At 34.7% G+C, this 13,261-nt stretch overlaps 1 protein-coding gene across 1 annotated transcript in view; it reads left to right on the top strand.

Annotated features, from left to right (window-relative positions):
- The first annotated feature begins 342 nt into the window (after positions 1 to 342).
- LOC140172188 (melatonin receptor type 1B-like) overlaps positions 343 to 13,261 on the top strand; it is a 66,306-nt gene continuing 53,387 nt past the window's right edge. Inside the window, exon 1 of the mRNA XM_072195510.1 lies at positions 343 to 418. The gene's annotated coding sequence lies outside the window, so the exon portion shown is untranslated. The remainder of the gene's footprint in view (positions 419 to 13,261) is intronic.

Raw genomic sequence — 13,261 nt, 5'->3', positions numbered from 1 at the left:
TGAAAGGGGGTCTTAACAGCCCTACATACGCGTCACCTCCAAAGCTGGAGTGTCCCCCCCCCCGGGCCGGTGCACCGATAGCTCTATCCTTCCAAATAACTTTGCTGGTCATGGGGCAAGTGCCATATGGCACCAATAGTTTCAGCCTTATATGGATGGGCCTCAAAATCGTCTGTGCATATGTGTTGTGGATAATGTAGCGTAACTGATCAAGAGTAGTAGAGCAAGAATAACAAATAATACTGCAACATTCCCTATCTTGTATTTAGACTGTACTGAGCCCTCTGTATAAAGTGTTACTATATAAAAGCATACATGCGTCTATTTGATTCATTCTGTTGAATGAGAGTCATCTTGATAAAACCTCTGTGGGATTATTCTACCATTCTATTATATTGGATATCTGTTAAGAAGCACCGTAAGTTATTATATTCTTCTTATCTGTATTACGTATTGTTACTTTTAATTAGGGGTCTTTTTCATTTAAAGGGTCACCATGGCAACAACTTTTGGGCTATTAAGACAAATGAGGCATTAAGATTTGCAAAACAAAGTTGAGTTTCCTTTTGCTATTTCAGTTTCAAATTTTAATGTAGAGATTTTAAGTTATTATCTCATAGTAAGGGGGTTGTAAATACTTTTTGGTAGATGTTTATTGCTCAACACTGTAAACGGTAAAATGGTAATTTCTTTATCGTTTGTAATTGTTTGAAAAAGGACACATGTTATATATAGCTTAAAGCTCATTAAAACCATATTATAACATTTGCCGAGAAGAACGCCCTCAAAAAATTGTTAAATTCAGGTTTTTACACGATTGTAATGTACTTTAGTAAACAAAGATTCACTGCAAAAATCAAGACTTTAGGTGCTGTAGTTTTGTCAAAATCCGGAGATTTTGAATAAACCGCCGGAACCGTCGTTTTATTATTACGATAGAAATATTAGTCGAACGCGTATGCGATGTTCATAACACATACTACGTACACGACACACACGTACGCCAGACGATCGTACGTATTACAACCGCCGGAGTAACATATAATAGCGCTAGTAGTAAATTCCGTTTTTCTTTGCTTTACCTCACTTGTTCGGCTCAAAATTAAAACGGGATATATCTGACAGTAAAAACTAACATTTTATGGAAAATAAATACAAATCTATTTTTAAAGAAATGTTATAATATGGCTTTAAGAAACCGGTAAACATGCACCCCTGTAGATGGTTTTGAAAGCAAAAACAGCACAATACACTTTAGAAATTGTTTTTATTGTTAAACATTTTTACAAACTTGTTTAGTACAGTGTGAAAAGTATACATTAGCAAAGCCAGGGGTCGGTACATTAGAAGTCGTCGGTACATTGATGTCAAAAGTTTACTATTTGCACTCGATATGCAATACGATGTTTGATATGTTCTCAGGTCCCAATACGTGAAAACTTTGCTATCCGAGGACTTAAGGAACACGAAGTCAGCTATAAATTTACGGTCTGTATAATTATGCAGAATGTATAATTTTATGAAGTTCACATGAAAATCACATGTAATTACTGTCTCAGACAATTTATTATATAATTGTCTTTTTGTTTTCATAACTCGCGTGAAATTAAGGAACACAAAGTCAGCTAATAAATGATTATGTACCTGCACCTTTAGAATTGTAAAAATATACACATGATGTTTGTTGTTTTATTTGCACGTAACCCAGCATGTTTCATCTCTGATTAAGGGTGATATTTTTATGCTTTTCAAAGTTAAATATTAAATGGAGACTTCACCTTCAATTAGATTCAAGGATAAGTTGGAGAACAAACAATTTTACAACAAAGTCGCATAATACCACATCAAACAGTTGCCGAAAGAAAATTCACGAGAGCAAACAGAAAAGAATCGACCACAGAACAGCACAAATCAGCCATCACAATTATGCCACTTTTAATATAGGGAAGAGGGCTGTACATGTAAATCAATGATAGCATCAAGTTTATCGAGAATTCCTTCTGGAAATCAAAAGAATACATCAATTACACAACAATACAAGATTGTTTTTACTGTTTTATAATGATTCTCTTTTTCCACTTAAAAGATTAAAAGATAAATAAATATTTCACATTCTGCTGTAAAATGAAATACAAGTGCATGTCAATGATTTTATATCATTGTAAAAACAGTTTTCTTGTGTCACTCAAGACACACAGATATTGCACACTTTTAGGTTAAAGAACTTAGACAAGTTCATGAAATTTGACAAATTAATGAAATTAAACATTAGGGGTATTAGAGTTAGACGCATCAACATCAGTTATCATTGATTTACATGTAACAGCCCTATTCCATAGTAAAAGTGGCACAATTGTGATTTTACCCTTTCGTTGTTAACTAAACATATCTCGAGATTAAAAAAAGCAAATTGAACAGAACAAACGGTATTTGAGAGCTAGGACTATGCCCTTGACGTAGATGTAAGCATTATGTCACAACGGTATTTTGTAATTGCCAAAGAGGGCGCTTTTCACTTGCACAATTTTTTTTGAGACAGGCTGTATATCGCCACATTTGAATTACAACAGTGGCCTATGGAGCAGTGTAATACACCAAATCATGCATTACTCGCAAACGCAAAATCGGAATCAACTGACATTTTGGGAATAAGCTTTTTTCGTGGATATCTACTGCAAAATGTCATAAAAAGAGGATGCTAGGATCAGGAAATCCTCCTTTAAGGTTAACAACTATTTTAAGATGTTGTGATTTGGCAGTTCAGAGCATTTTGCGAATGGTAGTGAGCTTTGGCAAAATTTACATTGATAATTGCATAGAGAATTCGAATATCACTTCTGTAGGTCCTGTGGTTCTTGAGTTATGTTGTAAAGAGAGTTGAAACCACAACACTTAACGTACATAACTCATTAACAACAATAAATCAAGCAAGTTTTCAAAGTATATGATTTGTAGAACGAACATTTGCAAAACATCAAAGTGTTATTTTTCAATGATATGTTGATTTAAATAATGAAAATCGATTTTGTGGTTGCTTCGACCAACAATACCTAGTCTACCCTTAAGAAGCATCATAAGTAATTGTTATCTTCTTCTTATCTATATTCCGTATCGTTACCCTTTACATATATTGCTTTCGAGTTTGTATTGATTGATTTTCGGTTTTGCACTGATTGATTTTGCTTTCTATAGATAAATATTACTCAACACATAAGATAAAAATTCAATCGTAAGCGGCTGACAATTTAACTTTTTGTTATAATTTGTAACTGTTTGAAATAAGGCACATGGTTATATTTCAAAGCTAATAAGGAAACCATAAAACCGGCAATCGTGTCATTCTTTCAATCAATGTGAATTAGTTAGAGGCAAAAACAGTGCAATACTATATAGAAAATTAGACCAATGTTTAATCTGTTCTAAACTTGATTTTGTCACTTTACAGACTTACATATTTCATTACATTATTTTCAATTTCTGTCTTTACTAATTAATACATTTCATAAGCTTTCTGATTCTTATTTCATAATGTAGTAAAGCTTCCAAATCGGGATATTAACTAATTGACAGTTACATTTATTATTTTATTAATAGTATTATATTTACCTGCATAGTAAATAGCCAAAATAACATATGTTTGTGTGATTCTAATTTTAACATTGTTGTAAAATTATTTTTTCAACTTCTCTCCACATCTTAATGTTTTTGCAGCTAAAAAAATGTTCAATATAGTTATTTACATATAATTCACATACTTTTCTTTCTCTACTTGTTGAAGAAAGACGTTTGTTGTATAAATGGTTAATCTTCAATTTAATGTTATTAAGCGAGGTTATTTTGATATAAAATGAACATTTTTCCAAATTTTGCTCCAATTGAATTCCATGTTCTCAAATTTCTTTTCCCAAATGTTTTGACATTATTGGTTTAGTCGGTATCTTGATATCGTAGCTTCCTATATAATTGTATGGTATAATTCATTAATGCTATAAAATTATTTCCGTCATAAAAATGCACATCCTTGATAGCCATTAAAATCGATTGTTTTAGAGCTAAATATTGTAATCAAACACTGCCTGGCCATGCTGACTGTTAGCGTAAAGACATACTTTTAATTTCATCTAATAAACAAAAGACCCCATTTTGGTCATACAAATCTGAAATACATAATAATACATAATATGTTAACCCACTCTTTGTAATAAAATTGTTGTTCCTTCACCCATACGTTTTTACTGCCGAAATTACAAATTATTAAAAATCATTTTAAATCTTGCAACCAAATCCAAAGATTTGACTGCTGTTTCTAAGGGGACAATTGAGAAACGTAAATGTACAAGAACCCAATTCACTATGTACACATTCTACTAAATTAGAAAACTCGTGTGCAATTACTGTTCCAGACAAAACGTTATTATACTTGCCTTTTTGTTTTTATAGCTCACATTTAATTAAGGCGTGGGGTATGAGCGACCTTGAAGTACATGTATCTGGAGAAGGGAAGCAACTAGTTACCCCAAATCACAGCGACAGGTAGTGACTTGGCCGCCGAGTGTTAATATATATTTATTTTGGAAGGTTCGTGTTTGTTTTAAATTTTGGGGCGTTTTTCCAAAATTTGATATTTTTGGTGATATTTCAAAAACGCGACATGCCAAAGACAAATCTTTCTGCACATACTTTGTTATTGCTAATACAACCCTTTTCTGCATACCTACGTTACAATTAGTTTTGGTGATTTAGTAATATTATAAATTTTGTGACTGCATTTTGGCGTTTTTGATGCGATTTTAGGCTTGCCGTGATTTAACGTTGATATCTGGTCTTGCTCCTTTTATAATTTCACTCTGATCGTCGGCTTTTGTAAATAACAGAATGTAGATTGGCTCTGAATAAGTCTCGTAGTCCTCTTGGTGGGTTTTTTCATGATATATTTAGTTTGTATTTGCATGTAACAACCCAAAACCAACCTCTGATTTCAGGGTTGAAGGCTGTTTTCGGAATTTCCGTGGACTCAAACAAGTGCACGAGTGGCGACTATGGTTTTGTACTTCCCGCATTGATGATTGCGTCTACGCCTAACAATATACTTCTTTTTATATGTTGACTGTAGCTGGTATATACTGGTATACAAAGAATTGGTTACATGTCAATGACCATTAACTTCAGGGATAGACCCTTAGATTATTTATGCGCCTTTCTATCATGCAGTATCTTTACCCGCAGACATGTGCCGTGCCATGTGCCAATATTGCGTAACGTTAAAGGTTAATACATTTCTTTGACTTCGAAGAAACTGTGTGCTTCTATGGCCTTACGGTCTAAGGCGTTGGTTTCTAAGTTGCTGTACTTGGCGTCGCTTGTTCGAAACCGTGCGTCTGTTACTTCTCTTATGCTGCTTTATTTTGCCAACGTAGGGCCTAGAAAAACTAATTTATAATTTCTTTTTGTATTATTTATTTATTTATTTATTTATTTATTTATTTATTTATTTATTTATTTATTTATTTATTTATTTATCTATTTATTTAATATATTTAATAACGTTTTGGGGCTCAAGAGAACGGGCACATTTATTTATTTATTTATTTATTTATTTATTTGTTTTATATATCTAATGACGTTTTGGGGCTCGAGAGAACGGACAGATTTATTTATTTATTTATTTATTTATTTATTTATTTATTTATTTATTTATTTATTTATTTATTTATTTATTTATTTATTTATTTATTCATTTATTTATTTATTTAATTTTTTTTTTAAATTTTTTTTTTACTTTTCGATTGATTATTTGATGATTGAGTGAGCAGATTTATCGATTGCTACTTTAGTTGTGGGATTTCTATTTGATTTTGAATGATATCGTACATTAGTATTGATTTTTTCCGTTAAGCATAATCAAGAATTAATATCACAGGTTTTAGTGCAGATAGAAAGTTGGCTTAGTGATATCCGTTGATTCAGAACCGGAAGGTGCCGGGTTCGATTCCCACCTATGCCTATTTTTTTTAAAGACTTTCAAAATTTCTGCAGTAAGTTTATTTGGCGCGCGATCTCAGTTATTCATTTTCTGATGGCTGTGCCTCTTACAGACACCCTCCCTCTGGAATCCAAACCACGGTTCGCTCATTACACCTCCCTTAAGGATACGATACATGATTTACCGACAAGTGACTCATTTCGGAATGCGATCATGAATTTTGAAGAAAAAAAATTTCCACAGGCTTAGTTGGGACTCGAACCAGCGATTCTCAACTTCCTTCGATTACGCGTCTAGCGCTTTACCACTCGGCCACCGTGGCAGTTGAGCGGATGAGTGTAATGATAAAAGATAAATCTCATAATGCCATCTTTAGCCTTTTGTTTACTAAAAAAGACGCGTTTTGTAAAGATAGATTAGCCGTTTTATGCATAAATAGCACGAACGTTTGGGAAAGGTTTCAAACAAATAATAAAGACACTGATGTGATGATGAAATTGCGTAAGTCGGGAATTATCTGTGTCGCAATGTTTTGTTTTGGTTTTAGGAATTTGACCTTAAAATGTACGACTTCGTGACATTATCATTCGAAATCAACAAAAGATATTTCAACACTATATGTCCTCATTCTTTTTATCTAGAATGTTTTTTACATGTATGTGAAATAGCTTCAACAATGGTTCGCTGCATAATGGTAAAAATAGCCTTGAACTAAAAAAGGGCGAGAGGTACCCTATTTACGGATTCAGGCTAAATTTAAAATTGATATAAAACGTTTGTTTTTTGATCGATTAATTTTTGTCGTATAAAGAAATTGTATCTGGCGTGAATTACACTACAATTTTTATTCCTAGGGCTCTTTGACTTCTTCAAATAGTTTTTTTAATGATAGAGTGAATCTCCTGGCACTCTATAATTACGCACAAAAGATCGACCCCCCTTAAGGAACACAATGTCATCTAATAAATTATGTGTCTGCACCTTTAAAATTTAAAATGGTAAAAAAATACGTATGTTGTTGGTTGTCGTTCTTTGCATGAAACCCAATATATCTTCTTTTTACATCCCTTAACACAGATCGTAGTCCAAACGTTGACAACTCTGTGCAATTTGCATTGTTATTCATTAATCATTTAAATAACAATGGTCACGGGATGAATATGCTCCAGTGAGATCTCGGGGTCTCGCCATAGATGAACTCCTGGATGGGGCAGCTTTAATTAGCATGAGGCCGCATTGATATGTAAATAGCGTATTGTTATTTCAATTTGTGCCCAGACGTATTGAGGGCGGAGAATATAGACGGAGAATGGCTGCATATGCCAGGCATGTCAACTTGCTGAGTGAAGGCTGATAATCACCTTTCTGTAGAGGTAATAAGCTAGTATATTTCGTGTACCAGTTGGTTATAACAAAAAATTAGTATCATATTAAATATATTAAATGTATAAACTTTGAAATTTACATGAATTTGAAGAGCAGAGCTTCGAAATCTAGCTAAGTCAGGTGATGTGAAATTCTGCTGCGTGACCCCCTCTGCGTGGTAGAATTATATTCATAAAACATTGAATTTAACAGATATCATGGGCAGCCAACCACGATTTATCAGCATTTAAAATATATGTTAATTAACAAAGATAAATAATAAAGAGTACAAATGGCAATTAACTAGTAAACAAGCCTGAAATCTTAAAATGTTGCCACGTGATTTCCCGAACACATGATATGTCAACATGTGACCACTATTCAGATTTACCGTAAATATTTGGAGTATGCTTGCACATCATGCACATACACTGTGCATTTCTTTACCTCCGTATAAAATCAATAATTCATGCTGGGAGCCAAGTAACATTGTCTGCTCAGTGCAGATTGGTATTTTATTTTACTTGAGAGCATAATAGAAATACATAAGACGAATAAGGCGCCATGATGGAAGGTCAGGTCGGGTATCAAATGTTATTTATAACTTAAATACTACTTGTATTTCCCACCTTGCCTCTGTCACATGTTTCCTTCATATTATTGACAGCAAGTCCTAATTTTGACTTTGCAAATTGCAAAATGTCATTTCATATCAAATTAGTAGACTTTCTTTGAAAAAACATATCACTGGTGCCTGATGGGAATACCCGTCCGCCATTTCATTAAACTGGATCGTTTTCGCCTGGTTTGTGCCCAGATGTATTGGGGCGCGCTATACTCTCATTGAACAGGCAAAGTTCGCAAAACTAACAACGTTGTTATTTGCCAAACTGAATTAACATGATCCAAGGGGTCGAACATGAATTATTCATAACGAGCTATAACGGATCGATAACTGGCCTCACTTTCTAGCTAGTAAACCAGCTGAAATTTTCATAGATTTTGCGTTGCTAATAGAACAACCGTGAATTTAGTGTCACCCCCTTGGTCTCGCCTTCCGAGCGAATAACATGCTTACCATACCTCAACAAGACACCGATTAATTCTGATAATGGTTTGTTTCTCATCCTTTATCTATTACATAGTATGTCTGTCATTCGCAATTTATTTAAGTGCTGACATTGAAATCATACTCCTACATATCTTCTGTACTCTTTGTGTCAAACTCAAATCCCACCAAGGGTGTCAAGTTTTGCAGTATAATAGCGTTTATTTTCCATGGAGAGTAATCCTTCGATAACGTGATAGCCTTGAGAAGTAATTAAAAGATGATAGCAATTGTCAGCGAATTAGCTATTATCTATGTATTCCTATGAGAAACATAAATCCAATTAATTTGATGTGGTCCCGTAGGCAGAAACCATGATTACGATCCACTAAGGGACCATGTATGAAGGGATGGAAAAGGACAGGACATAAAACGACTTATTATCAAACGACTTTTGTTATCAGATTAGACCATCTTAATTTAATATTTTGTCACAAAACAAGTTGAAACCTAATGCGGAATGCGGGCTTAGGTATTTTTGTATTTAATTAATTTTTTATCAAACTGTGAGACGAGTTGCTTGACAAGAATACGCACGCATAGTTAATTTCACTTTGTTAAAGATTGGGAATTCTAATGATATTTAAAGACCTGAGCGCAAGAAGACCGTAAGTCCACTTGGCCCCTCAACATGTATACACAAGTTGCGTATAGTTTCGTATAGTTTGGTAATGTTTTATACATGTTCAGGGGCCAAAACAAATCTTTCACAACCTTTCATGATATTTTCACCCTGGAACATGTATTAAACATTATAAAACCCTAAGAAACTATACGTAACTTTAGTGTATACATTTTGAGGGGCCAAGTGGACTTACGGTCTTCTTGCGCTCAGGTCTTCATTTGCGACTTACGTCTGACGATGGCAAACGTGGGATTTTTGTGTGGAGGATTTCCAGAGAAAAAAATAAATTGACTCAACCAGCGGGAATAACGCGCTAAAAGCGGGTGATTTTACTAATCCGCGCCGGGGTTTTGAAGTATTAAATTAAGATGGCCTTCTATTTTGAAAATCGCAAATTATTATTTTTTAAATGCTTTTCGGAAATGAATGGTGTTATTTGTCTTAATTTAACTAGCCTAATTTACGCCATTTTATTTATGTTTGGTATTATTATATTGGTGTGTTGTCTTGTCACTCTGCCTTTGATTAAGATTCTGCCATATGGAAAAGTTCGGCCCACTTTCAGTCAGAAAATATTACCCAGCCAACCAGATCAAAAAACAGAACAACAGGTGGGAAATCAACAGTTAACTTGCCGTGTATAATGCGGCCCATACACGATCAATGTTATTGATCAATATTGCGGCCCTAGATGCAGGAGTGGATACAAATTCTACTATTGTGTGTGTGCAATAGTAGATTTTGTATCCACTCGTGTATTTGGTCTTTGATATTGATCAATAAATTCAACGTGTATGGACCGCATAAGAAGTGTGTAACTAGTAATTTGGCAAATGCGCGAAAGTTTTTCATACGTGAGAATCAAAAGCTCAGGCCATTAACCAAATTACAATTGATTAAATTTACATTCAGTGTGCCAACCTTTACAGCTTTACAATCGTGATTTTCTTCTTGGCATGTCATTCGGATTTGTTACCCTCCCGCATCACAAAATTACAAGCCCTTACTTGTTGTAAGTTATCTTCTTTTCATTCTATATACGTACATACACAATCTTTCTATCCTTTTAGTTAAAAAGTCAAGTTACCATAGTAACTCATCACATACTTTAGAATGCTTCTCAGAGTTTCAGAACCATTATTCTCTTAGAATGAGAATCTTTATAAAAACCAAGGCTTGCTCTGTGTTATAAGAACATACTTGTTTCACATTAACTTTTTGTTAAAGGTTGGATGTGACGTATCTCTTAAAAGGCAAGGTCTTAACCGCAAAACATTAAAATAACATAACACATGTAACCTCATAACCTCTGTCATTCTGTTTCATTAAAAGCTCTTAAACCCATCGATTTGATTGGTAATGTTTGTTTTTTATTGCATTCGTATCATGTATCACCATCATGTATCAGCTCTTGTTGTTTTTCAAGCGCTGTGATACTTTGTGAGAGCTCCATACAAAATACTTCTATATATAAACACGAGTATTATGTATACAAATATATATATATATCGTCTACCATAAAACATAAGTACTTTGTGCGTTTTAACATAACATGTTATTTACTTTACTCTAGCAATCACAGCAATATGCCTTATATGTTAGAAAATAATTTTCAAACACGCAACACATGGTTTTATTTAAAATAATTTCATATTGACCATTAAAATGAATTAAACAGCCGGTTCTCAACACGCGATATTCAAAATTCCCACTCCGAAACTGTCCAGTGCAATGACGCTTGATGATGCTTGTGCTCAATTGTTGTCAGCCTTCATTGTATTACTGGGACGTCATTGCGCTCGACAATCTCGGCGCCCTGGAATTTTGAATATCGCGTGTTGAGAGACGGAGCTTTTGATTCGTTTTTATGGTTAATATAAGTTTGTTTAAAATAAAACCACGTGATCAGTCAAGATTAATAGGTAACTTTTCACGGGAAAAGAAGAGCCCTACAGAGGTTAAAAGCAGTGTGACTCGCTGGCAGTAGACCAGCAAGCGTGAGAAAGTGACAGCGGATTACTTTGCTTTAAGACCCTGCGGGGCTCTTCTATGCTTGAATTCCATTCGTTGCAAATCCCTGTCATCGACGTCTTCGGCCTCAGCCCTGTTGGGGTTTTACGGGATTGGTGTCTTTTTAATAAAGTAAAAACCTGGCACCTCAGCCCTCAGGGCTTACAAAACATCAAGGCCACAAGCACGGCAGAGCTGAAGCCGTAAAGACTAATTGAGGGCATAAAATCAAGGTGAATCGTTGCAGTAGACCAGCAGCAAGCATAACAAAGCGACATTTGTTAAGAATATCAGCACCTCGGATATAGGGAACATTGTATTTTCTGGTATATCATACGACGCAATGTTGAAGTGATAATTTGCTTTACAAACATGATTTTGCTTGTTAAACTTGTGCAATGCATGTACGCAGGATTATATATATTTTTGTATTTTTTAATTTTTCTAAAGAACTACATGTATAATCAAAATTTAATTGCTTTTATCGTTCCTAGCATATGAAATAAACATGTGTGCTTCATATATCACAAGACAGGTTAACTTGTTAAACTCACATAACGCATCTAGGAGCGTAAATGGATGTTTACAAGTTTCTGACCAGAACAAATCTAAATTCAATAGATTTTATCATTTCTAGCGCAACATTTAGACACAAGTTTCTGACCAGAACAAATCTAAATTCAATAGATTTCATCATTTCTAGCGTAACATTTAGACAAAAGAAGGTCTAGATTAAACTACCTGAAATATGATGGATTTTGACCTAGATTTAAATTCAAATCAAATTATCATCTCGTATTCGTGTAGATTTGTAACACAATGATGCAATCATTATTTTTCCTTTGTGAGCTTTCTGTAGGTGTGTCAATCATTTTACTCTATCTTCTTCAAGAATTTGAAATCTAATTAATTTTCATTCTAATTCATTGACTCAGATTTACTTATTCTACAGTGTTGTATAAATATACATGGTAACAGAAACTTGCTAACGAAAGTTGGTAAACTCTTACAAAATAATCACATCACTTTTCACCCCTGAGGGAGTAAGCATGTTGTCATGTGCCTCAAAAATTTGTAACGATCGCTTGATCGGCAGCTACTTTTGACTATCTGCAAGGTGTTATGGCAGCGCGGAGGTGGTCACGTGCGTATTTATAAATACGTATTCATAAACATTGTCGAAGCATACTGATCGGGTGCTCCTCCTGCTTATAAAACCAGACCTCTTTCCTGTCCCGCCATATTTGCTTGGTATTCCTTTAACTGAGCACTTTTGGACTTCGGCCGAATGTTATAAAATAAATAAATGTTGGTATTATACAGCGCCTTTCACATGTGAACATGTACCAAAGCGCTTTACATTTATTCCGCCTTTGGGCGGCGCTCAATGGACAGTACTCATATCAGCTCCCCATTTCACACTTGGGTGGAGAGGAGTAATCGAGATAAAGTGCCTTACTCAAGGGCACAACACGATGGCGTCGCCGGGGCTCGAACCCGCAACCTTCCGATTTTGAGTCGTAGCCCGTTCCGCTCGGCCACCGTGCAAAATGTTATAAATAAAATAAGGATATTACAAATGAGCCAGGGGATTCCTAGAATGATTTCAGTGGGCTTTTACTTGCACCATGAAAGGGGACCTCCCATCTCATATCTCACAAACTGTATGATCCAAGTATTTAGATTACTTTGGTGTACATAAAAAAATGTATTGGCCGTGTTGGGAATAACCTCCAAAGAGCCCTTACTTGATGTGAGTTATCTTACCTGTTAACGTTTCTTTCCTTTTTAACGATCAATGCAGTTGAACCAGGAGGGGGATTGTTAAATTTTAAATTGAGAAAATTGCGAAAACTAGGGGGAACGCGATATTTTTTCCAAAACGCCCATTCCCCCCTGCCGTAAATGACGATCGGTTCCTTACTATTATTGCCTATAAATGTGTGCCAGAATTGTTTTCCCCTTTCCGACCTGACAACAATTACTCATCCCTGGAGCTAGCTCAGATCCTAATTTAGAACGCAAGTCACAGACAATTTTGGCCCAACATCTATAGCCCAAGGCAAAACGAACACAATTTTCATTACGCTTCATCTCCAAATAAATCTCATTCGTACTATTTTAAGGTCAAATTGATTCATTTGAGACCTCACAATAAAAAGATTAACCA

The sequence above is a fragment of the Amphiura filiformis genome, chromosome 15, assembly GCF_039555335.1.
Source record: "Amphiura filiformis chromosome 15, Afil_fr2py, whole genome shotgun sequence".
In the NCBI taxonomy this organism is placed as follows: Eukaryota; Metazoa; Echinodermata; class Ophiuroidea; order Amphilepidida; family Amphiuridae; genus Amphiura; species Amphiura filiformis.
Note: the sequence above shows the minus strand (reverse complement) of the source record. Positions and strands in the feature narration are given on the sequence as shown.